This window comes from Aythya ferina, assembly GCF_964211825.1.
Source record: "Aythya ferina genome assembly, chromosome: 3".
NCBI lineage: Eukaryota > Metazoa > Chordata > Aves > Anseriformes > Anatidae > Aythya > Aythya ferina.
This window is the reverse complement of record NC_140298.1, coordinates 97,360,123-97,384,968: the sequence shown is the minus strand read 5'-3', so window position 1 is coordinate 97,384,968 and position 24,846 is coordinate 97,360,123. Positions and strand designations below refer to the sequence as shown.

General features: G+C 38.2%; 1 long non-coding RNA gene across 1 annotated transcript; it reads right to left on the bottom strand.

The window, feature by feature from the left end:
• Positions 1 to 21,664: 21,664 nt before the first annotated feature.
• Positions 21,665 to 24,266, bottom strand: LOC311434656. The gene is made up of 3 exons (XR_014691627.1): positions 24,131 to 24,266; positions 23,480 to 23,580; positions 21,665 to 22,988 (listed from the first exon to the last, which is right to left on the bottom strand). It is a non-coding gene; the product is annotated as an uncharacterized lncRNA (long non-coding RNA).
• Positions 24,267 to 24,846: the final 580 nt, after the last annotated feature.

The following is a 24,846-nucleotide window of genomic DNA, read 5'->3' as shown; positions in this document are numbered from 1 at the left end:
GTTTTGAATTTTTCATATTCTTCTGGCTTCAGTTGAATCACTTCCTACTTCCACTGCCATGTCCCAAGTCAGAATTCAATCTGCTATGTCTTCAAAAGATAAACTGAAAATGACTGTTCATAAGATATTGGCCTGTCAAAGTGATTGATTGGAAATACTGACATTATATATATATATATATACATATGTCATATATACATATATATATATGTGTGTGTGTGTGTCCTTAGTTTCTATAGTGTATGGCTGTATAGAGAAAGAGTAACACACACCATGTCTCTGAATTAAGAAGAAATCAAGCCAACTTCCTAAGACACCATGATGCAGCATACTGAAACTGAATGAAAGTAATCCAGGAAAATAAAGGAACAGTAAACATACATGTAAAATGCTTGTTTAAATAAAATATGAAAATATCAGCAAAGTATATATTTTTCTCAGAGATGTTGGATACCTTTTTGTGTTCCTGCTTTTGAAGGAAACTTTTCTCTGTTTCCACAGTTTTCCTGCTTGTATACATACATACTTACACATACATGTATATATAGCTTTTATGCTTTTATATATACCTGCAGGATCTGCTAACCCTACAAAGAGTAATTCATTTTAAAAGCAAACATTTGTTCTGTACTTTCAGAAAACAAGTACTGTCACACAAAAAGAATGCTTGTAGAGTAACTGCAGTAATTTTTAGCTATAGGGATGCAAAACATCATGTCATCTTAAGCTAGCCACTCTGGATTTGGAAGTTGCTACAAGGCATCTCTGTTTCAAGTGTTCCAGCTGAAATAGCTGCATCATGATGACCAGCATAAAGAACTAAGCACATCTGGTTTGGTTACTGAAATAACTTTCAGTTTCACTCTTAATTTCTTCACTCTTTAATTCCTTTTACATGATTTATACGTTTAATGCTTTTTTTTTTTTTTTTTTTTTAATCTTGTAATCAGAAGTCCTGTTGGCAAACTCCTATAGTGTTAGAAGCTTCTATGTTTATTAATTAAAAGAAGGAAAAAACTATCCATAACATTTTTGCTTAGTTATGGAGAAAGCACAGCATAGAACCTCAAACTAGATTTTAAAGCTGAATCAGCAAGCTTTAGGACTGGAAACTCTATAGCTCTGTTACATACCCCATTGACCCAGCTAATTAGAGTGCATATGGTGCCACACTGGTGCCACACTAATGTATCAGAAAGTTAAACTGCTATCAGACCTAGTTCTTCATGGAGCTGGACTGTGACAACTGGTTCAGCATTGTCTAGTGTTGTGCACACCTTACATTAGAAAAGTATGAATTAGAAGATCATGATTTTTCTTTATTTAAAAGGGGAAGGTCTATCTCTACAATTACTCAATTCTTCTGACAATGGTTTTGCCTAGTAGTCATCTGCTTATTAAGCAGAGACCTGTTCTTCATGGTTAGTAGAGGCCTGATATGTAGAGCTGTGAGATGCTCTCATGCACCATTGAGTAAGATACCTAAATCTAAGAGAAAATGTGATAGTCCTCTGGCAAAGGATCAGTGCTCTTGGCACACTGAGCCCAGGGATCTCACCTTTTCTTCCAAACTAACTTTTAAAGATGATTGGTACCACAGTATTTTGCAGTTTGGTCCAGTTGGGTCTGTCAGGTGTTCTCTGAGAAACCTTCCCAAATGGATCCTATGCAGGAATTTTTCAGAATGATGCCAGATTTCTAGACTTTTGTCAAATGTGGGAAAATAGACACCTGTTTGACTGTCCCATTAAGAGCAGTTTGGAGCTCTGCATAGGAAGCAGAATAGACCTAATGTATCATAAGTCTGAAGCCAAGAACACAAAGTTAATGCTTGCCAAGCAAAATATTGAGGGATAGGGCAGGGAGGCAGGGGGAGACATGCAGAATGGGTTTCTGTCTATCTTCCTAGTTAGGTGGTACCTATGGAGTACCAGCAGCTGGAAGATGAAAATAAGAAGTAGAAAGTTAATGCAGAGAGTGGTTAAAATATGAGTGTACAGATACCTGGAGGTAATGTTTGAGGCTGTATGCAACTTCTAGAGTCAGTGCTATAATGGTGGTGACACACTGTACTGGTCAGGATTGTTACCCCTGGAAGGTGTTGTGGTGGACATCTGCTACAGACAGCCTAATCAAAAAGAGGAATCAATCAGCGCATCTTTAAGAAGGGAAGATGAAACTGCAGGATGTCCAGTCTTATCTCAGTCCATTAGGTGATTATGGAACAAATGTCACTGAAAGCCATTTTCCATCACATGAAGAACAAGCATGTCTTTGGAGACAAGGAATATGAAAATAATGATGGAAATTTAAGCCTGACCAATTTATTAGCCTTCTACAAGGGGAAAGCAGTGGATGTCATTAACTTTACCTTTAATAACGTTATCAGCTCATTCTAATATAACATCCTTGTTTGGTCACAGGTGAAGCAAGAGGCATTTCATCCAGGTATAAGACAAAAAGTCTTATTGAGAATATCAGATGTTAGAGCAAGTTTCACAAAATCTCTGTCCCTGGAGATTTTCAAAAATTTTTTATGTAGTCTTGAGGAACCTAATACATCATAAAAGTTAACCTGCTTTAGACATCCAGAGATACTTCCCAACCTATATATTTTTTTTCTGTGATTCCATGTCTGAAGTTCAAAATTCAGAATATGCTTATCTATCTTAAAAGATATGTTCAGATGACAGAAGAGATGATCAATTTGAGTGAAATAATACATATCATCTGAAATCCTGTCTTAAACTAAACATACGATGCCTAAATATTTGGTTTAGATCTATTGCTCAGACTTCTCAAAATCTAGACATAGATCTAGATCTAAATGCTGAAGATCTTGATCAGAACATTAGGAAAAGGTATATCTCAGATATATGTAAAATCAGATTTACATAAATAGGCATGTCAAGCAGAAATTGGAATGTTAATCTGATCTCATTCAGTCTGCTTTGAGTAGAGGTTTGTATGTTGGCATATTTCACAAGAGTTAAAGTGAAGTGGACTGATATTTACACATTCAGTATAGGCATTTTTTGTTTTCAGAGATGCTGCTAAAGACCAAAGACCTTTCTAGAAACTAGAGAGGATAATTTTAATACTAAGCCTGTCATTCTGTAAGCAGGACATGAAGAAGATTTCATTTGAAGGTTGGAAGATTGTTACACTTTGAAAGGAAATAGAGAAGAGGTACTCTTAAGATTAGTACAAATACAATTTCACAAGTATCTAATTAGTATCTTTTTGTTCAAGGTTTAAGCTGAGTGACAGATTTGGAGCTTAAAAGAACCACTTCTTCAAAGAAAATGTCAGAGTGCTATCAGAGGGTTTATACTGGGCAGAAAGTTAGCGTTGTAGTGGCTCTTGGTGTTGTCTGTCTTTCTTTCTTTCTTTCTTTCTTTCTTTCTTTCTTTCTTTCTTTCTTTCTTTCTTTCTTTCTTTCTTTCTTTCTTTCGTCTATTTAATAATAAAAGTGTGAGTTTAGTTTAACAGATTCCTACAGTGGTATAAGATGCTGGATGTGTTTTTGATGTCTCCTATTTTCCTTTGGCACACTATATGTTTTAAGCTTTCTTAAAATTGGTGAAAAGGTCTGAAAAACATTTTTCTTCATACTGCTGTGAGCAGCATACATTCAGAAAGCCTTTTTGAGCAGGACGCTCATTCCATGAATGTGCGCAGTTACAAGAGTTGCACTGGTTTCAGATGGCCCCCTCCATTTCTATATTCCAATAAACAGGAATTCAAAACAAATTCAGTTTCACATCTGAAGAAATCCATAAACCTTCAAGAATAGCAGGCCAATGTGAGTACATGAGAATTGCAAACCATCATCAGTTTTTTTCTTTGTGGATGAAATGGTCGTTTAGTTACTGATAGAACGGTAAAAATAGTAAATTTTGTCAGAATCCCAGATTACATGCTTTATACACACTTCAGCCATTTGATATGTCCATCAGTTTGACAGTTTTACATTCTGATTGTACCAGATCCTAAGCCACATGCATAGATCTCTAGTATCAGGTTCTCATGTCAGAGTAGATAAGAGGACTGAGAATTGTTTGGGGTAAAGGAAGTCTTTTTCAGTTTGCACTTGTACAGGTAATAACACCAATGTTTAATACCAGATGTACTGGAGTCTAATGCAAATACATGATATTAGATCTCACTGGTAAGCAATATAATTTAGCATCAGGTCATACACCCTGGAGAAGAGAATGCTTCAGGGACACCATATAGCACTCTTTCAATACTTAAAGTATTGAAAGTTATTTAAATACTTAAATAAGAAAGATAGAGAAAGAATTTTTACAAGGGCATTTAGTGATAGAACAAGGGATAATGGTTTTAAAATGACTGACGGTTGTTTTAAATTAAATATTAGGTAGAAATTTTTCACTCGGAGGGTAGAGTGGTACTTGAACAGTTTACTCAGAGAAGTTGTGGATGTCCCAGTCCCTGGAAGTATTCAAGGTCATATTGGATGGGGCTTTGAGCAACCTGGTCTATTGGAATGTGCCCCTGCCCATGGTGGGGGGTTGGAACTACATGGTCTTTAAGTCTTTTCAACCCATGACATTGTGATTAAGTATGATTCCGTGATTCTCTAAAGATTATTGTATTCTTGAGAAAAGTGCACATGTGAGATGCCTGCCTGGGTGAAATCCCAGAGTACTTTGTAATAAATACAAGGTGCAGAAATATCATCAAATACAGATATTTCTGTTTAGCTTTAACATTCAGACAGGTTTAAAATTTTATTTTGTCTCCAACAATTACTATATGTTCATTTCATCTGTGTTACTAAAAAGAATTATAAGAAATCTAAGACAACATTTATGAAATTTTAAGAATTTTTACTAAAAAAGACCTAAGAAAGATTTTTGAAGACTACATTCAGACCACAGAAAACTTCAGCTAGAGAATGGTAATCAAAATCCTTAAGTGTTTTCAGTAAAACTGAAAAACTTCATCTTGCAGAATTTCCTACTCTGTTTAGAAATTTCCTTTATTGGTCAGGTTGACTTCAGCTATGAAAAAAATAAAAATAAAAATTAAACCTACAATATTCCCATATAAACTGAAATTTATTTATTTATTTATTTTTCTGGCAGTCTCTGTGACAGACTAATGCTGTTATGAAAAAGCCTCTGAAGGTCATGTGCTTTAGCTCTAGCTCTGCAGCAGGCACATCTTTTCAGCAAAGAAGCAAGGAAAGTTGTTTGAAGCCTGAATAATTTATGCAGGTCAAGGATAACAGGATGGGAAAGGAGAGTTTTAACTAACAAGATTATTACTAATGAGCTCATTATGCACATCTTTCCTTTTGCAGAACACTGCTTCTGATTCTCAGCTACACACACATGCATGTAATTGTACACATATATAAACATACAACACAAATGAGAGAGAGAGAGAGAGAGAAAGAGATATGTCTTCTTTAGATTAGCAAATGGCTTTAATGAATATTGATTTATATTCTTACCAGTTATGTGTTTCATTCTTGCTGTTCATGTGTCTATGTTTACATAACTTAACTCCTTCATACTTAACAACAGTTTTATTTCTTTCCTTTTATTTCTTACCTTTTCTTTTTGATCAAAAACCAATAGTTTTCTTCTGTTTTTATTTTTAGTGGGGGCATTGTAAACTCAAGCCTGGCTACGTAAATATGAAATGAGCAACCTAATAACTGTTCTACTCACTACTGGAAAATTGTTGTGCCAAAGTTAATTAAAAAAAATATATTTCTTTTTCTTTTACATAAAAATATATTATTTCTAAATTTCTATTTATAAATATAAAAATATATTATTTCTATATATGAAACCTGAAAGTCTGAAGGGACAAATTTTTCTTCCGAAGGTCTTCAGTAGACTCTCTCTCCATTGGGTAGACAGGCAAGATAGGCATTTACTGAAGGAGTAATGATTCAGTAAGTAAAATAGGCTAGATCCCAGCCCCCTGTGGTTGCCTGAAATGCCTCTTCAGCCAGCAGGTGATCTTGCAGAAACAGAGGTTTCTTACTATGCTGGTTACACTGAGCAGTTCCAATTAAGGAGGAGGATTATCCCCTGCATGGAAGTTGGCAACAGCTCTAATGTCGGAATAGTCAGGCTGGTCACACAAAAAAATAAATTGTGAAGATAAAAAGCACTGTCCTGATTGTGTTCCAGCCAAGAAAAAATAAATAGCTACCCAGATCTGAGTAAAAAATAAATAGCTACCAGTCGGATCTAAGCAGATCTGACTGCAGGGGGTTGGCATGGAAGGTAGTCAGCAGGTCTTTTAAATATATGCCTGGGTATGTCACTTCATATGATGATGTTGCAGTTTGTGCTCAGAAGTATCTAAGAACCACTTGCACAGACTGCAGCAACAGAAGGAGGACTCTTGTTCATTGTACTAAAACTCTATTTTCTTATCTGGAGTGAAACGTAGTAAAATATACAGTAGTAATTTGACCTGATTTGAGATAATCAATTGAGATACCTGCCCATTCTTAGATATCTACATGATTAATAATAAGGAAAACAGGTTCTTCAGAGGACAACTCAACCTTCTTATAATTCAAGGTGTTTAGTATTTGAATCATTGGTGTCTATCTGTCTCACTGAGTACTGAAAGACTGAAAGTTATATGCCTCGGTGATGAAAACTATCCGGGTGAATTCAGGCACAACTGCATTCCTGTTACTAACATAAAGTTACTGACCTATTACACCATTATCTTGGTTTTGTGGAAATTATGCAATGATACATAAAATGCATGAACTACAGGCAAAAATTCATACATTTTCAAGTTTTACAGAGATAAAAGTTTATTAAACCTGCAAAATATCATTCTGATTTTTCTACTGTTATTTTTCTATACAGAGAAGCAACACCGTCCAGAAGTAGTCTGTGCCTTGCAGTCCAATTCTATCTTACCTTTAGCTTTATTCATTCCTTCAGCTCCTCAAAGAAGCAATATTACTCACATTGAAATCAATGGGATTTCATGTCTTTTGAAAGTAAAATTTAATTTATACAAATGGAAATCTGAAGAAATCTGATGATATTAAAGGTTCACCACTTTGTAGTGAGCAACTCTCACTATATATGGTGCGTGGATCAGGTCATTTATTACTTTGCTAAAAAATGAAATTTTAGACTTTTAATTCTGCTTAATAGACATTACCTTATTTACAAGGAACTTTGTTTCCATAATGACTGCCAGAAATCTTTTACTCATCTTCTCCTGTTGAGTTCTTTTATTTTTATGAATAAAAGATACATCTATAGAATCCTGATTAGGATGGGATTCAACTGCTTACCCATGAGAAACCTCATCTGAAATGCCATAAAAGACCAGATGAAATGGAAAAGTTGGAAAGGCTCTGTGGAAGACATGTTCTTTGGCTCTTTGGGAGACAGAACTGGAAGTCAAGCATCTGAAATGATGATAGATACCTATGTTTAAGCAAGCAAATCCTATGCCTGGTGCACGTGGATATCCTTATCTATAAACACCACAATATTCAGTCTCTTACTAATGAACAGAATTATCATAACTGCAATATTTAAATATCATCTAACTTACTTAGAGGCCCCTTAAATAAGACATTGTGGGTCTAAGTTTTTTTTGGCATGAACCTTATACGTATATAGAATAAGAATTCTTTCCTGCTTTGCAGGAAAAGCACACACATCAAAGCAAAGCACAGCAAAGACTTTTTGCCATCAAAAATGACACTTTTTGTTCCCCAAAGCAATATGAGTGGATTTGTCAAATTCTTGTTGTCAGATATGTTCCTAAATTGTCACAGATCAGGCAATCTTGGTGCCCAAATTGAACTTTCAGTCAACAGTTAAACATAGATCACTGAGCAGCCAGAACTCATATTTAAGAGAGAGAGAGGAGAGAGAGAGAGAGAGAAAGAGAGAGAAAACAAACTTAAAAGCAAGCTTGTAAGAAGCCTAGTTCTATCTATAGGATTTTACAATTCATTCATCAGAAGCTACCACTAATAATGACCCTGAACATCTGGTGATTTTTTCTATTCATAAAAATGTGCAGAAGATATACACTTCCATGCATAAATATCACAGTCTTGACTATATGTATATAGAACAACATTAACAGTGCATGTGGATGGATCCATGTCTTTTTGTCTCACAGCTGATCTAGTTGTGACTGAAATGTTTGTCTCTTCCATGCTTTCTGTTACAGAACACACACACCAAGATTTTCTAAAAACAAATCAAAATCAAAAACCAACAAGAAGTTGAGAACATCTCCACCTTGAGGAACGTTAGTAAAATTTAATCATTAGAAAGTTTTGTCTGGTGAGTTTTGTTAAAGTTCTCTTTTTGAATATGACCTCATCTTTTTGGTAACAGCAGGCTTTATCAATCACACAATGATTGATAAATCTGATAACCAAAACTGATTGCCTGTTATGGCATGGGTTTGAATGACATTGAGGTGAAGAGCAAGTTTCTGTATTTATGATGTTAATAGAAAAAATCACTAAGAGAGTTTCCAGAGCAACTTGGAGGGAAAAAAAAAAAAAAAAAAAAAAAAGTCTTACTTTACTGTATGATGACTGTCAGACCCAAAGCTCAGAATTGTATCAGAGGAAAGAACAATTCTAGATAAGTACAAGAAATCAATATATATTTTTTATTTGCTTTTTAGAGGATGGCAGTGTTCACTCTGGGAGAATGGAATATGTAATTGCTAGTATAGTCTACATATGACTTTTTGGTAAGGAAGAAGGTTATTTTGATGCCAGGTTAGAAGACTGAAAAGTTGTAGAATTGCTCATAAGGTCCCTCTAAAAGAAAGGGACTCCACTTGTGTCAAAACTACTATATCCTGCTCTTTAAAATGCTTTAAAAAATTATTCACTTTTCCTTTTTTTTAGGATTTAGAAGCCAATCAGAACTGGTAACAGGTCATTAACAATAATCCATGAAGCTGCTGTCCCAATTAGATGGGAAGCAGCACTAGGAAAAATAAAATCCTAAGAAGTAAAAATTATAAATTAACATCAAAGTAAACCATGGTATAAGCAGATGAGATTCCAATGATTTATTAAAAATTTTGCCCAGCTCAACAGTATTGACAAGACATTAACTGCCAAATTCCAATCAAAATTATGAACAATGAAAGCACTTCAGGAAAGAAGCTATTTAAAATTTTGCACTGACCATAAATAAACTTGCACAATATTTTTGAACTTTAACCACTAGTGTGCAAATAGCATTTTATCCCTAACATGATCCTAAAAAAAAGTGATACATTTCAGAAACATGTTCCAGTTTTGTTCAAGTGTTGCAGTTTCAAGTATTTGATTACATCAGACATAGATTTTGTTAGCTGAAGCAAAAGATACTCAAAACAGACTGTATATTTTGCCTGTGCTTTTCTTTCATATGAGCAAATGTATTTTTAAAGGGTAAATTGATTTGTAATGCTGTAACCCAGTCTGTTGGTGTAGGTATATCCTATAAACATATATGGCTACCAAATTAATTAATTTATTATAGCCTATTGTTTCTACATTAAATATTGCCCTAAATATTCTGTTAGAATCATCTTTCAGTGATCTTAACTGAAAGGAAGTTACAATATAAGTGACAAATAGGACAAACATTCATAAGTAACTTGTTTTGTGAGTAGTTCTTTAAAACTCTAGAGGACTACTCTTCGTACATAATTATGTGCATATATTTGCAGCTACAAATTCCGATCTTTAGACTTGACAAAAAGTGTTATTGTAGTTGTCCTAACACTGGAAATTGTTTAATATCCTTAATTAAGCAAAACTCCTTAACAGTTTATAAATGGTAGAATCCTGAAGGAAGAGAGGATGTGGGTGGGGAGTGGTAAACGGGAAGAAAGAGAATATGTGGTATTACTCAATTCCATTTTGCAAAGCACAATGAACATGTGTGTAGAAATGGAAGTCTGGTCTGATAGTTTGTAACCATAGCAACTGCTGCAGAAGCCAGAGATGAAAACATAATATTAAGAGTCTCCTCTCTCCAGACCACTGCAGTGGAAAATGAGCAAAAGAGAGAAAGGAAAGGTGTAGAACTTGCCCTGTCCCAGAAAGTTCACAATATAAATTTAAAAAGTTATACTCCCCCATACTCCTCTACTGAGTCTTAAAATGTTAATTCTTTTTAAAAGACATATTCCAAAATAATAAAATTTAAATATCTAGGTGGAGGACATAAGGTTAGAAGGGTAGAAGAACCTTCATTAAAGCATTTAATTACACACAGAATTTATTCATAAGGAGTGTTTTCTTCCTTCCTTAAATATATTTAGTCAATTAAATCTTGGGCAATCATTTTGTTTTTTAACCATGAGATTCACATTATTCTTTTTTTTTTTTTTTTTCCCTGTAGAGCAGGGAGCCTTCAAAATTAACATAAGTACTGCAGTTCGCTGTCTTCTTTTTGTGTGCAAAGTCTTTTTCTACAAACATTTTGGAGAATATATATATATATATGTATTAGGGAATTGCTTTTAATAAGCTAAGGAAAGCTGAATTCATGACCATTTATTTCTCCAGTCAATTTCCTTGCAGACCTTGACTTTTATTTATTTATTTATTTATTTATTTATTTTGAAAGCCTTGTGGATCAAAACTTCCAAAGGAAAAGGAGAAGAAAACAAACAAACAAACAAACAAAAAAAAAAACCTTTTAAAACAAAATCTTTTTCACTTTTCTTAGAAACGGTGAATGACATATCCCAAACAATTCTATGTCACACTACCGGGTAGTTCATCCAGTCAAAGCATTGAGGAGACAGTAATCACAGAGTCACAGAACAGTCGAGATTGGAAGTGACATCTGGATGTCTTCTCATCCAACCCCCCTGTGCAGGCTAGGTCACCCAGAGCAGATCGCCCAGGACTATGTTCAGTCAGGATTTGAGTATCTCCAAGGATGGAAACTCCACAATCTCTCTAGACAACTAGTTCCAGTGTTTGACTGCCCTCATAGTAAAAATGTTTTCTTCTGTTTGGAAGGAATTTAATGTTTATTTTTGTGTCCATTGTGTCATGTCCTGTCACTGGACACTACGGAGAACATTCTGGTTCCCTCTTCTTAATTCCCTGCAATCAGGTATTTTTAGACATTGATAAGACCCTTCTCTTCTCCAGGTTAAACAATACCAGTTCTTTCATGCTTTCCTCATGTGACAGATGCTCCAGTCCTTTGATCATCTTTGTGGCCCTACATTGGACTTGTTCCTCTATATCCAGAACTGGATTCAGGACTCAAAATGTGGTCTCACCAGGGATGAAAAGAGGGAAAGAATCACTTCCCTTGATCTGCTGGTAATGCTTCTCCTCATACAGCTCACGATGCTATAGGCCTTCTCTGTTGCTAGTGTGCACTGCAGGCTGATGTTCTGCTTGTTGTCCATCAGAATCCAAAAGGTTTTCTGCAGAACTGCTTTCTAGCCAGTTGGTCCCCAGTGTGCCTAGGGTTATTCTTCTTCAGTTGCAGGACTTTACATTTCCCCCTGTTTAGCTCCATGAAAATTCCTCTTGACTCAGTTATCCATCCTGTTGAGATTTTTCTGCATAGAAAACAGAACACCCATCTGGTGCATCAGCCACTTTTACCATTTTTTTATCATCTATGAATTTGCAACATGTACACTCTGTCCCAGGTTCTTAACAAAAATATATCAGTCCATGGGTTATGCCACTAGTGACTTGCCTTCAAGTGGACTTTGTGCCTCTCATCACAATCCTCTGACACCAGTAGTTTAGCCAATTTTCAATTTGTCTTGCTATCCTATCCATTTATCTAACTTGTACTTTGTCAACATGCCTATCAGGATCATACAATCATAGAATGGTTTGGGTTGGAATGAACTTTAGAGATCATCTAATTCCAAGCCCCCTCCAATGGGCAGGGACACATCCTACTAAAACAGGTTACTTTAAGCCCCATCTAGCCTGGCCTTTAACACTTCCAGAGATGAGGCACCCACAATGTCTCTGGACAACCTGTTCCAGTGCCTCACCACCCTCTGAGTAAAAAAATTCCTCTTTATATCTAATCTATACCTAACCGCTTTTAGTTTAAAAGGGCTCTTCAGGGCTGCTTCCATTTTCCACCCAGCCTGTATTTGTGCTTGGGATTGCTCTGACCCAGATGCAGGACCTTCCACTCAGCCTTGTTGAAATCCATGAGGTTTGTACAGGTCCACCTCTCAAGCCTGTCAAGATACCTCTGGATGGCATCCCTTCCCTCCAGTTTGTTGACCATACTATGCAACTTGGTGTCATCGGCAAACTTGCTGATCCCACTCAATCCCACTGTCCGTGTGACTGACAAAGATATTAAATAGTTCCAGTCCCAATACTGACCTATGAGGAACACTACTCATTACTGATCTCCAGCTTGACATTGAGCCATTGACTGCAACTGTTTGAGTGTGACCATCCAGCCAATTCCTTACCCACTGAGTGGTCCATCTGTCAAACCCATGTTTCTCCAATTTAGAGACAAGAATATCCTGGGGGAGTGTCAAATGCTTTGCACAAGTCCAAGTAGCTGATGTCATTTGTTCTTCCTCTATCAGCAATGATGTAACCCCTTTGTAGAAGGCCACCAGATTTGTCAAGTATTATCTGTCCTTAGTGAAGCCATCAGGATGTTATCAGAAAGTGTCCAAAGCTTTACTGAAGTCTAGGTAAACAACATCCACTGCTCTCCCCTCAAGTGACAAGGTAGCCACCTCACTGTAGAAGGTTATCATGTTGGTTAAGGATTATTTTCCTTTCATAAATTCGTGCCAACTACTCTTGATCATCTTCTTGTCCTTTACGTACCTAGAAATAGTTTCCAGGAAAATTGCTCTATCACCTTCCCGGGGCCTGAGGCATGGCTGATATGGCCTGCAGTTCTCCAGATCCTCCTTGAAGATAGGAGTGACATTTGCTCTCTTTCACAGTCTTCAGAAACCTCTCCCAGTCACAATGACCCTTCTAAGATAATAGAGAATGGTCTTGTAGTGACATCAGCCAGCTTCCTCAGCTCTCATGTGTACAATCTATCAGTCTTTATGGACTTGTGTCCACTTTGTTTAAGTGTTCCTTAACCTGGTCCTGCTCCACTTCTTTGCTTTCAGACTTTGCCTTTTGTCTCAAGGGCCTGGGACTCCCGAATGCCGGTCTTATGGGTAAAGACTGAGAAGAAGTCATTCAGTATCTTCACTTTTTCTATGTCATTTATCACCAGGCCCCGTACCCCATTAAGCAGCAGACCCACATTTTCCTTAGTAATCACTGATTTCATGTTTGTTTGTCAGCTTTCACATTTTCCCTTAGTTTCCCAATTGACAAGGCCCCCAGTCAGATAAACCTTGCTGGAGTAAACATTTTCATACTCTCACATGTCCTCGTCAATGAGTGTGTCTGACCAGCTTTGGTCCCCCTCACTACCTTCCTTAACCTTTGTCGGTCATGTGTGCGTGCCTGTTTGTTATTGTCTGTGGCTTCCTCCCTTTCTTATTACTCTTTGTTGCTTTGAAAAAGGTCTTTTACCAGACTTCCTTACATGAACAGACACTCTCCTTCCACATAGCTGTACATAGTGGACCATAGTGCCAGACCTGAGCATGATGTAAATGATGTGGGATAAGGGGTGGAGATTTTACTGGGTCTGGCTGTGATGGTGTTAATTTTCCTCAAAACAACTTGTACAGTGATGTGATTTGTGATTAAAACAGTGTTGACAACACTCCTGACTTTTGGTTACTGCTGAGGAGCACTTACACAGCATCAAGGTGTTCTTTCTCCCACTCTGCCTTCACAGCAAGTAGTCTAGGAGTACGTAAGAAGTTGGAAGGAGACACAGCAAGACAGCTGACCCAAATTGACCAAAGGGATGTTCCATACCATATGACATCACGATCAGCAGTAAAAGCTCAAGGAGGAGGAAGCAGGGAAGTTTGAGCTTATAGCATTTGATTTCCCAAGTAACTGTTACACATGATTCTTGCCAGGAAAAGAGCATAAACACGTGCCAATGGGAAGTAGTGAATACATTTCTTATTTTGCTTTGCTTGTATGTTCAGCTTTACTTAACTTAATAACCTGTATTTACTTAACTTAATAACCTGTATTTAAAACAATCCATGAGTTGTCTTGGTTTTGCTCTTCCAACTCTCTCCCCATTCTGCTGCAGAGGAGAGTGAGCAAATGACTGGGTGGGGTGCTCAGCTATTAATTGGTTTATACCTTGATTTTTTCCCCCTAGAAGCAGAGGTCACAAAAGGGCTTATTCCTGCTCCCCCCTGGATTCTCTGTCATGATTGCACATGCAGTACTGACATTGTCTTTTTCAATACTTAGGTTTCTCCACAGGAGAAACAGAGCCATCCCATCTGTTGCACTTATATATATAGTAGCTCAAGGGGAATGTACAACTGCTCATTTATCAAATTTTACAAGTACCTGTAAAACAACATGTTTTGTCTGGTTGTAATCCCTGTTTCCAGCTCTAGAGGCTTTTCTCAAATTGCATTGAATAGTGTAAATGCTGATCTCAACAAGTAACACTGCAGCCACTGAGAGTATAGGGACTTATTAGAGGAAGTAAGGTTAGATTACTAACAACTTCCCAGAGTGTATGTTCAAGCCAAGAACAGTACTATCTGTTCAGTACCATTACATATTTATTTTTCAGCTAGAAAATACATCAGCAACTCCACAACCTAAAAGAAATGTTTGTAATTTTCTTTTTTGACAAGAAGTAGTATTTTTTCATTTTGTCTCATCATCTCTCTTGCACGGCAAATGACATGATAATAATGACATTATTTACACCAAAAAGACTTGACTTGACTAAGTAATGGAAGTACAGCTATTCTGAAGAAAGCTGAAAGTCTTAGATGCTACTAGTAAAAGAAAAAGGAAATTTCTGTCATTCGTCAGCTAAACATTTCAGCTGAACTGTAAATATAGCAGGGGAATGACTAAACACTAGGCTGAAAACATTTTCATAAAATAAAATAGTAATTAAGCATTTAAATTTATGGTAAGGGAAAAAAATAGAAAAAGCAAAAGCTGAAACCTAAACTAGACCCATTTGCAAATGTACTGAAGACAGAGAACTCACACTGACTTTATTGACTAAAATGGTATGCAGAAAAATCAGGCTAATTTATCTTTACACAGCAGAAGCTAAGAAGTTAGAATGTTTTTGTTTTTGTTTTTTATATGAGAAAATGTGATTACAAAAATCTAACTGGAATAAAAGCACAGCACTAGAAGATTGAATTATTCAAACATATACAGGAATTTTCAGGATGAAAAGACAAATCTAATTAAAAAATTAGCTTTGTCTGTGCCCACTGTCATTGAATGACCCAATTTGGTAATGGTTTCACATTTTCATTGTTTAATCTTTTCCAAATAATATAGCAGTAGAAGTTTTTTTTTATTGTTTTCAATGTCCTTTGCAAGCAACAACTCTAGTTGAGTTTTGATTTTCCTAACAGCAACCTACTACATGCCTGAGTATCATTACTAATTTCCCGATTTTGTTAGCCAATGTTGTCTCCTGCATAGTGGTTATAAAAGTGGACTGTTTTCAAAGATTGTGGAATTCATAAAAGTAAGCTTGACTAGTTGTGAAAGTGTGAAGGCAGAACATTTTAACGAGTACATCAAGAACTGAAGCAGCATTCCTCACCTAATTGGATAAAAAAGGGGATTTATAACACTGAGGTTGTGTTACAAACTTGTTTCCCATTTTTTCCCATGGCTAGGTATAGGAGATAGAGAAGATGATAACAGTATTTGCATGGTTTTAGGATGATATTATATTCAGTTATGCATTCCAGTTAAGTGAATAAACAGCATTAATTTCAACAATAAAGATCTGAAATGTATGCCTTAATTTCTGCTGAAATAAACTCATTGGTTCCTCCAATAATTTCAGCATGTCTATTCAGTTGGGCAAGCTTAACAAAGTATCAAGTGTTTAACTGATTATTTCCAAATAGATTGGTAACATGACAGACTCAAATTTGATAGTACTAATATTTTAAATACACTTAATGTAAATAAACAAAATTAGAGGGGACTTTCCAAAAATTTTTCATCATCAATCTCTTCAGCCTTTACTAAGGTCAACAAAGAATGAGCTCTTGCAAACTCTATAAGGTTTCCAGTTTTACTCATTTACTAGAAAAAGTGCACCTTGCATGAAGAATATGTAAAACAAACTGTTATAACCTCATAAACAGAAAAGCAAACCACCCATCGAATATCTCAGATACATACATATTAAAGAATTTCCTTGATCAGTCTGTGGAACTTCCCTATTAAGAAGAAATATTTCTCATTAAAAAAAAATTATATGCTGATTTGTGGGTGGTGTGCTTCTATGCAAGATAAAACAGACAGCAAAGGTAATGGTTTATGAAATGCTGCTCATCCTTTACTCTGTCATTAATAGTCTGACAGATGGTGAAGGTAGGGAGCAGAAGCTCTTTATCTATCTATCTATCTGTGGCAATTAATGAAGTTCAAAGTTTCCAAAACAATTATATTCAAATAAACTATTTATTTATTGTTTGTTTATTTTACCTTAGCACAGTATTTTGAATGGCAAAGGTAGCATCTATAACTGATAAAGGAGAACTCAGACTGTTGGCTAGATTTGGAGGTAGCAGTCCAACATATCTACTTCTGAAATGAATTTATGTTACAAAGGGAGTTTGTCAGGGAGGGAGACATCAAACTCTAATGGGATAAGAACATTTTCATAGACCACTTATTTACAGCAGTTCACAACTCAGTGATATATGTGCCTAGTCCTAGACATACTAAATAGGCTCTCACAAACTATGGCTTGCATCAGAGTCTTGTAAACTGTGGTAGCCTTGCACAGATTAAATGGCAGCAGATCAGGTGAAAGGCTCACATGCCATATTCCACTGTATTTTTAAATATGTATGATGTATCTATAGTATCATCAAAAATAACGCTCAGAAAAGAAAATAGCCATTTATATGTGTTTTAATAGATAGACTTAAGGTCTCTGAAAAATCCCATTTTGTGAATGCTCACTGTCTACATTGATTCTGGTTGTTTATACTTTAAGTGGAAATAAAGTCCAGTAGTCTCTGAAAACTACAGAACTGAGTATACCTGTGGCACTTGTAAATGCCCTGGGAAACAGATGTTAGTTTAAATCTGTTCTATATGACCCTTGAGTTACATTGTGAAGGTTTGCATCTGCTTATGCTGCTGTGGTGGTTCCACTCAAGTGGGCAGCAGAGCTCCACCACAACCGCTCTCTCACTCACCCTCCTCAAAGAGGAATGGGGAGAAAATACGATGAAAAGGGCTCAAAGGTTGAGATAAGGACAAGGAGATCACGCAGTAATTATTGTAACGGGCAAAACAGACTCAGCATAGGGAGATAGTAAGATTTATTGCCTATTACTAACAAGCGAGAGAAGTGAGAAACAAAGGAAAGAAACCAAAAGTACCTCCCCCCCACCCACCCTTTTCCACCTCCTCCCCCCGAGTGGCGCAGGGGAACAGGGAAATGGGGGTTATGGTCAGTCTACAGCACTTCTTCTCTGCCGCTCCTTCTCAGTCACTCTCATCCCCTGTGCTGTGGGGTCCCACCCATGGGATACAGTCCTTGATGAACTGATCCGGCGTGGGCTTCCCACAGGCAGCAGCTCTTCCAGAACTGCTCCAGATATGGGTCCGTACCACGGGGTCCATCCTTCAGGAGAAAACTGCTCCAACCTGGCTCCCCCACGGGCAGCATCTCCTGCCAGGTCACCTGCTCCTGCGTGGTCTCCTCTCCACAGGCTACAGGTCTGGCCTGGAATCTGCTCCGGCAGGGGTCTTCCACAGGCAGCAGCCTCTGTCAGTGCAGGTCCACCTGCTCCACTGTGGTCTCCTCCACGGGCTGCAGCATGGAACCCTGCTCCACCGTGGTACTCCATGGGCTGCAGGGGGACATCCTGCTTCACCGTGGTCCTCACCACAGGCCACAGGGGACTTCTGCTCCGGCGCCTGGAGCACCTCTCCCCCTCCTTCTACACTGACCTTGGCACCTGCAAGGCTGTTTCTCACTCCTCTCACTATCCCAGCTGCTGTGTGTGGCACAACGTTTTTTTCCCTGTCTTAAATATGCTATCACAGAGGCGCAAAACAACATTGCTTATTGGCTCGACTCTGGTCAGCAGTAGGGCCCTTACCAAACATGGGGCAGCTTCTAGATCCTTCTCACAGAAACCACCCCTATGGCCCCCTGCTACCAAAACCTTGCCACATAAACCCACTACAGCTGCATTATGTGAAGTGTTGAAAATCAAGCTAACCTAACACCTCATAAGTGAAACATATTTGTCTAGTGAAAATATATGAGGAAAAAAATGGAAAAAAAAAAAAAAAAAGAGAAAACGTATGCAGTTTGAAACTGCTGGTTATTATAATGATCTGACCATTACCACCAAAACTACCTTGCAAAACCTGTGTAACCTGAATCAGCCAGCCTATCCTTCACTGCAGACAGTGAATCAAGTTAGAACATAGGCTGTTTTTTTGCTGTTCACTGTCCAGTCAGTGGACACTCAGCACACAGCAATAATGTTGATTCCAAGCTTTTTAGAGGTAACCCTAACATCAGATGACTCATAATTTGCATTGTAATTGTCTTTCTAGACAAAAAAAAAGGGCCTCCTATGTGGCTACCATCTTTGCCTTTTTTAGTAGGAAGATACGCATTTCTATAACCAACACAGAGAAGAATTACTTTTGTCAGCTGTGAAAATTGATATAACTGTTATAATTCAAGTGTCTACACCTTATCGAAGAGACAATGAATTGTATATACTTTTGAAGAGGATGTGGTTGGGTATCAGAGCTGGCTGCTATCTGTTTACATTTCTGCAGCAGCTGCACCACAGATCAAATGGTCTGGATACACAGTTTTTCACTGAAGTGATATATTCAGCCAGGAAGCCCTTCAGCACAGAACAGAGAGAGCAGAGGGACAATGTTGGGCTGCAGAGAGCCCGACCTATGATGGCAGCCTCAGTCAACACGGAGATTCTCTCCGCAGCAGATTTGCAAATATTGAATTTCAATTGTATTTAAAAAAATATTTTTCAATATTTAAACATGCATCATGCTCTAAAACATACTTTTTTATTCTGAAAAAAAAATCTGACTTTGAAGATTGAAAGCCTTCAGAGTTGCTTTTTTGCTTTGTTCTTTTACTTTTTTTTTTTTTTTTTTTTTTAAATCTAGTCCAGTGCTGCATTATTGATTATCAATTTGTCATCTGGGAAGGTTTTAGTAAAAATGCATATATAAGGTAGGTATACACATACCTACCACTCACCCAACATTCCCATGTCTTTTTAAAACTCTAATTTACTAAACCCAGTAACAGAATAAAAAATAATACTTTGCATGTAATAGCTAAGCTGCAATAGCAACATGCAGTGAAAGGCAAATAAAAACGGAACACTTCTCCGCAGAAGATAACATGTACATTGCAAAGGTGATGATGCACCCACTAACATTTAAGTAACAACTTCAATCAGCTCATAATCCTTAGCCTAGAATAGAAATATTGAAAGAAATCTTCCTTCTCTAATCTTATTTTGCCTCATTCAAGTAAGATCTTTACGTGCCTTCATACCTCCTTGCTATGCTCTCTATACAGAATGATTTATATATCTTGGCACGTGTTTTTTTTGTTTGTTTGTTTTTCCTCCTTGTTGTGCACTAAGCTTGGTTCAACTCTGCTTTCAAGGTTTCATTGCTATAGTGACCAGTGACATCATTTTCAGCTTGTGTTTACCTTCAGGGCCTCTGGTGCCACTCCATGTTTGTATTACACCTTCTTCTATCATGTTGCTGGGGGTCTTTGCTACATCAGAATCTTTCTGGCTTTATCCCAAAAGATTGAAGAAAAGTAAAGTAGGGAGAATATTTTCCTCTCATGTTGGATCTGGCCAGAGTCCCATCACAGCAATTTGACAGTATATTAACATACCAGGTTGTTAGATTTTGACTTAATAGTTGTTCCTTTCCATTCCGTTCCGTTCCTTTCCCTCACTAGGAGACACACTCATTTCTTTGTTCCACTACCATCATTGCACTGCTTATTAATTCCCTTTAGTTTGTATACAACTATGGTGAGGTATCTCAGGATGCATGTTGATCTTTGTTGTCTAGAGAGATCACAGGTGCAAAATAAACTGCAGGGAATAGGAATTTCACTAACTCGATACTCAGGTAATGTAACTCAAATACTTTCCTAGCTAATAATAGAACTAATTTTTCCTTTTTCATCTGTTAGAAAATGGCTTAAAAATAAAAAATAGCCCCATGGCTATCTCCCTGTTGGCTAGCATGACTAGACACAATGACTTATGTATACCAGCTTCCTTTTGTAATTTGATCAAGGTCAGGACCTAGACCCAAACACCTACACATAATTGTGTATACTATACCATGGTCTCAGAAGAGTTTCAGCTGAGATTGGCTATCTGTAGCAGCAAAATTGTGCATGGAATGTAGCTGTCCCACTCAGGAGAGGAGAAGAGTTCACTCATAATTTGCAGAAGCAAACCATGCCCTCTCTGGTCTAGGGAATAGTATCCAGTCCATTTTATTTACTAATGTCAGCATGGCTGATAAAACACATCTGTATTCAAACAACAAGGAGAATTCAGGAAACTACAGGCCAGTCCACTTCATCTCTGTCCCTGGAAAGATGATGAAACAACTTGTTCTGGTTGCCATCTCCAAGCAATTGGAAGAGAAGAAGGTTATCAGGACTAGTCAACATGGATTCACCAAGGCGAAATCACGCTTAATCAACCTCATAACCTTCTATGATGTCATCACTGCCTGAGTAGATGAGGGGAGAATAGTGGATTCTGTATAACTTGTGTATTGACTTCAGCAAGGCTTTTGACACTGTCTCCCACAACATCCTTGTAATGAAGCTTAGAAGGTGTCAGATAAACGAGCAGACAGTGAGGTGGATTGAGAACTGGCTGACTGGCAGAGCTCAGAGAGTTGTGACCAGTGGTGCAGAGTCTAGTTGGAGGCCTGTAACTAGCAGTGCTCCCTGGGGGTTGGTACTGCATCCAGTTTTGTTCAACATCTTCATCAATGATCTGAACGAAGGAAGAGTCCACCCTCAGCAAGCTTGCTGATGATACAAAGCTGGAAGGACTAGCTGACACACCGGAAGTATGTGCTGCTATTTACCAAGACCTTGACAGGCTGGAGAGTTGGGCATAGAGGAACCGGATAAGGTTCAACAAGAGCAAGGGTAGTCTTGCACCTGGGGAGGAATAACCATTATACAGGTGAGGGGCTGACCTGCTGGAGAGGAATTCTGCAGAGAAGGACCATGGGAACGTGGTGAACAACTGTGGGAGTGTGGCCATGGGGGTCAACAAGCTAACGAGATAACATCGACTCCTAACAATGAGGCCACAAGGAATGTAAAGAGTTTAAAAGGAACAAAGAAGGGTGATTCAGGAGACGCCTTGCTGTCTCAGACTGCTTGTTCTCCAGCCGTTAAGACATGGAAGTTGCTGGCTGTTTGCTGTTGCCGGGCAAAGTTGTTGACTAATGAACAGTTAGTGGAAAGGTAGTGCTGTAGAGTGAGTGGTATAAGAAGGGAGCCTGTCCTCAATAAGAGGATTTGAAGTTATGCCTTCAACAAAGGGCACCCTTCACTCACGCATGCTCACATACCATTTGTGCTCGCTCTCTTGCTGTCCCGTGCACCCAGTTTTTCTAGGAGCTAGTACTTCCCCAGAGCTTGGAGATAGACTCTTGTTGGGGCAGGAGCCAGGAGGTTGGAATGTTTGGTTTGTTCTAACATCTGCAAACAGAGTTTCTGATGTTGAGGAGTAACAGGTAGTTTTCTACTGACTGGAAGCAACTTGAGCCAGGGTCTATGTACCTTACAATTGGATTCATTGTTCTACAGTGGTCCCCTTTCCCATTGGTCTCAACTATGTATCCATGTAGTCTGCATGTTGCTCTGGTGGTGGCAGAGTTTAATAGCATCTGTCTGATGGCAGAAGAAGCCATCTTTGGGGATGAAAAGCAGGTCACAAATGTCCTGATTTTCTGAGGAGCATAGTATTACAGTGCCTACTGAATTCCAAGATTAATCTTCCTGGGCAGCAGATTGTTGTTATCCGGACATAATGGTAGCCTGCATACAAGACCTGCAGATTGGTATTTTGGAGATCCAGAGCTCTTCCCCGATTGTGATTTTTAGTTTTTCTTTTCAGACATGTCCTTGCCAAAGAAAGATGGTAGAAGACTGCTGAGACTCCTAGTAAGAGAGACAGGCAGCAAAAGTTCAGACAAGTCTTTTAGTTTTAAATAATTTCATCTTTTTATTTTAAACTTGTTGTGCATTATTGCATAGCACACAGACTGTGAAGCTGGTGTCTTTGTTCTTTATGTTGGATTTTATGGTTTTGAACCCTTGCACACTCTCCGCCAGAAAAGTAGCTCCTTCCTGCTTTGGATGTCTTTGAGAATGTTTTTGATTTCTGCAGATTTCATTGATAGGCTTAATTATGGAAGCCACAGAATTGATTTTGCTTTTGGGCTGTCTGAGTGGTTCCCTCATCTGTGGCTCCATAGGGAACATCTCCTCTGAACAGATTTCACCTCTTTGACACCTTAGATTTTCTCCTTCAAAGACATTTGGGACTGGCAGACCAGCAGCTCCTTGATGATGTGACCGTCTTACAGAATGTGCATGTTTCTTAATGATCAAATTAATGGCTCTCATTTTGGAAGCAGCAGATGACATCGTGCTTTTGGGCTGGGGTAGTGCTTCTCTCATCTGTGCCAGTTGAATTGCCTGGTCCAGATAACCCTCACCTTTTTGACTTTTGTCTTCACTTTTCCTCAAGTTGACAGTTTCTGTGCATCTGAGAAACTGATGACAGAAAACATAGACTTTTGGAGACTGAAAACAAGGAAAGAAGAGGCTGCCTTCATCAGAGAAGGAAAGGAAAAGCACAAGTGTTTGAGTTCTATTTTTAATTGTGCTTGTGACATAGTAGAAGTACTTGCTGAATTACAGACTCTACTAAATACTACTTGCTCCCCAAGAGAAACCTGTGCACAAACCCTTCAATTTACGGCAGGATTTAGAGCAACATGTAAGAATTTTCTATATTTCTGCTGCTGTCTTCGAAACATCACAGAGAAATATGAATGGGAAACCTCATTCATTACCACATTCAAACAACACTGTATAGGACACCATCCTAAAACCATCATTATGCACTTCCAAAAGAGGGCAGCTATTGGCAGAATATCAAGATCTTGTTGTACCAAGTAGTGCTGGAGTAAGAGGCAAAGCAAATAAGGATCAGCATCTCAGTATACATGCCAAATGACACAATTATTAATTGATAAAGTTACCTCTTGAGTTTGAAAGGCTTCCACTGGGCCTTTTTGGAGGTTGTTCCACTACACTCAGCTTCCCTGGTACAGCTAACAGTAATCTGGATTTTTGTTTCTGCCTGTGAAGGGACATCACAAAACAATTCTACATTAAGAGGCGTAGGCCCAAACAGTTCCTTTATGGCAGTGTACTGTGATGATTTAATGGGTTACAAGTACCACAAGGATCCCATGTACCAAGAAATTTGGACAAAGTTAGGTGAGGTTCGAGGAGGGCAAGTCAGAGCATGACATACATGTGCAAGCTGTGTCTGTGTAACAGCTGAGAGAGCCACACAACATGAGAAGGTATAGAGTTAACACCCTAGAAAGCTGAAAAGAAAATGGGTTGCAAATTTTCCCATGTCTACTCTGTTTAAGGAGAATCATAGAGGATCACAGTATCATAGAATCACTAAGGTTGGAAAAGACCTCCAAGATCATCTGGTCCAACCATTCCCCCACCACCAGTGACACCCACTAAACCATATTCCTTAGCACCACGTCCAACCTTTCCTTGAACAACTCCAGGGATGGTGAATCCCAAAATAAGGCAAATAATAGCATTTTTCCCTTGAGCTCTTTAGCAAGGTAGACCTAATTTGTTAGTATTAAAAATGTCATTGTTACCTTTGAAGATTTGAGCTGGTGCTTGGAGCAAGGAAAGGTAGTCCTTGAAGGGGTCATCTGCCCATTCTCAAACTGTTTCCTCACTACAGCCAGGCCACCAGGCACAGTGCAGGACTTGATTTCCTCTGAAGTCATGTGATCAAATAAGGCCAGGTGTTTTCCATTTGCAGTAAGAATGTAGCATGCATTTCAATGAGAAAGGGCAAAGTGGTCTAGAGCATAAATGAAGCAGTTCATATATTCTTAATATGGTTTGGTTGGGTCAGGCTTTCTACAGTCATTCCTTTTGGGGAGAGAGAGCTAATGGCAGTATTGTTGGCAGCATCGAGAAGAGGACATTGGAACCTTCTTGGCCCAAAGAACTGCAGAAATCTGCTCTGAGTACACAAGGGCAATTAGGAAATAAAGAAGCCGGTAAACAGGAATTGCCTGTACCTGGACTCAGAAGGTGAGTGTGGCTGGTCGCTGCTTCCCCTAGGTGGTTTCTGGGATACCTGAGTACCCATACCTGAACTGTTTTATAATGTGGTAATTTCAAATTCTTCAGTTTGAGCAGCAAGAGCTCTAAATTCATTGCTCTCCTGAATGTGACTTTATTATTTGGCGATAGAGAATAGTTGTTGTGATAAAGAAACTGCCTTGTTTTGTCATCATGAGCAAATAGGATAACCGCGATGCTTATTTCTTTCCTGTTTATTGTCCTCATACGTGAAGTT